Source organism: Petromyzon marinus, unplaced genomic scaffold (assembly GCF_048934315.1).
Source record: "Petromyzon marinus isolate PM22_M1 ecotype Great Lakes invasive population unplaced genomic scaffold, UKy_Petmar_22M1.pri1.0 PM_G_Scaffold_18, whole genome shotgun sequence".
Taxonomy (NCBI): domain Eukaryota; kingdom Metazoa; phylum Chordata; class Hyperoartia; order Petromyzontiformes; family Petromyzontidae; genus Petromyzon; species Petromyzon marinus.
The window spans coordinates 3,122,501-3,125,000 of NW_027422739.1; the positions used below are offsets into that span (position 1 = coordinate 3,122,501).

At 43.9% G+C, this 2,500-nt stretch overlaps 1 pseudogene; it reads left to right on the top strand.

Annotated features, from left to right (window-relative positions):
• The window catches only part of LOC142911591 (28S ribosomal RNA), a 10,549-nt pseudogene that overhangs the window by 4,657 nt on the left and 3,392 nt on the right, over positions 1–2,500 (top strand).

Genomic DNA, 2,500 nt, shown 5'->3' on the forward strand with positions numbered 1-2,500 from the left:
AATTATTCCCAAAGAGTTGAAAAAGAATAGGACGATTCTTATTCCTAAGGTTATGGACGATGAAAAGCTGAAAGAATTGGGGAACTGGAGACCAATAACGATTGGTTCAATGATTCTGAGATTATTTTCCAGAATAATGACTGCACGTCTTGCTCGTGCTTGTCCCTTAAACCCAAGGCAGCGTGGTTTTATAGCGGCATCTGGCTGCTCTGAAAATCTTAAGGTGCTACAGGACCTTATGAGACACGCTAAGAAATTGCACAGGCCGTTGGCTGTCATGTTCATCGACATAGCGAAAGCTTTTGACTCGGTTTCGCATGCTCATATTTTATGGGTGTTAAGGCACAAGAAAGTAGATGAACACGTGGTGGGCATCATCCAGAACGCCTACGATCGGTGTACGACCTCGTTCAAAAGCAATGGCGAGTCGACTCGAGAAATTAGCATACGTGTTGGTGTCAAACAGGGTGACCCCATGTCACCCCTGCTCTTCAATCTTGCCATGGACCCTTTGATATGCACCCTAGAGTCACACGGAGTTGGGTACTCCATTGATACCGACCACGTGACAGCTCTTGCGTTTGCTGATGATTTGGTGTTGGTGAGCGAATCTTGGGTTGGTATGGCCGAAAATCTAGCGATCTTGGAATCATTTTGTGGGCTATCGGGATTGGAGGTTCAGGCCAGAAAGTGCCAGGGCTTCATGATAAGCCCAACCAAAGATTCATATACGGTGAACAACTGCGACCCATGGACTATCAAAAATAAAGATGTCCATATGATCCAACCTGATGAATCAACGAAATACCTTGGTCTGAAAATTGGCCCTTGGACTGGCACTATACAGCCTGATCTACATTGTCAGCTAAAGACATGGATCTCGAAAATCGATGAGGCGCCTCTGAAGCCAACTCAGAAGGTTGAACTACTCAATGCCTATGCCCTACCCAGATTGTTATATCCTGCAGACCACTCGGACTGCAAGCAATCAACTCTCCGTGGGTTGGACCAAGAGATTAGAAAGGCGGTAAAAGGATGGCTCCACCTTCCCGCTTCAACTTGTGATGGACTGTTATATGCCAGAGCCCGAGACGGAGGCCTTGCCATCTTGAAACTGGAAAAAACAATCCCTTCGGTTCAAGTTAGAAGGCTGCAACGTATAGCAAACTCGTCCGATGCTATCACCCGTAATATTGTGTCCTCGCAGGGTATGGAGGAAGAATACCGTAATTTGTGGGTACGAGCAGGGGGTGACAGTGATGCAATCCCAACATTCGTTCTCAGGGACTCGGTGTCAAAAGAACCTGTATATCCGAGACCCTGCGATTGGAGGGAGCATGAATTTCAGAGATGGTGCGAAAAGCCGGTTCAAGGAAGGGGCATTGTAAACTTTGCGCATGATAGAATCAGTAATGCTTGGTTGAGGCCATGGTGCGGCTTTAAACAATGCTTTTTTATCGCAGCACTACAACTAAGGGCAAATATTTACCCAACAAGAGAAAGCTTGAACAGAGGCAGAGATGGGGCCTTACGTTCCTGCAGGAAATGCTCTGCCAGACTCGAGTCCCTTTCGCACATTCTCGGTCAATGTCCTGCAGTACAGAAAGCAAGAATTGCGCGACATAACAAGATCAGTAACATTCTGGCAGACGAAGCGGCTAGATTGGGCTGGTCTGTATACAAAGAGCCACGGTTCATATCCGAGACGGGAGAGATGAGAAAGCCTGACCTCGTGTTTGCAAAAGATGAGGAGGCGGTTGTGATCGATGTCACCGTCCGTTTTGAGCTTTCAAAGAATACCTTGTCAGATGCTGCCTCGCACAAAGTTTCGTACTATACCCCTCTTGGTGATCAAGTCAAAGTGCTGACGAAGGCTAGCAAGGTCACATTCTTTGGATTCCCGGTTGGGGCAAGAGGAAAGTGGCCCCTTGAGAATAACGAGGTACTTACCTCCCTGGGCCTGACCAAACCCAGAACGACATCACTGGCCAAGATGATTTCCCGCAGAACGCTGCTTTTCTCTCTTGATATTCTGAGAATGTTCTGTGGAAATTATGCGGTCTATGAACAGTCATAGACAACCTCCGAAACAAATAATAGTTTTGTTTTAAGATGTCATTTGTTTTAGATTGATTTTGTTATTTTCGAAGGTGAAGTCGGTTTTTATTTCATTTTACTATTTTCCACAATTTAGATTGTTATTTTCCAAGACGAAGTCTTGGTTCTTTTTTTTATTGTTAGTTTTTTTTTAACACGTCGTATTTGTTACTTTAGAGCTTAGAGGGGACTTTATTTTCGCCTTACTATTTTCTGCCTACAAAGAAGATTAAAAATAAGCTTTTTTCAAGATGGTTTTGTTATTTTCCAAGGTGAAGTCTTGGTATTCTTATTTTACTATTTTCCATAAAGAAGACCTTTCTTTTAGATTTTGTTATTTTCCAAGACGAAGACTTGGTATTTTTATTATATTGCTATTTTTTTACACGAAGCTTATTCAAGA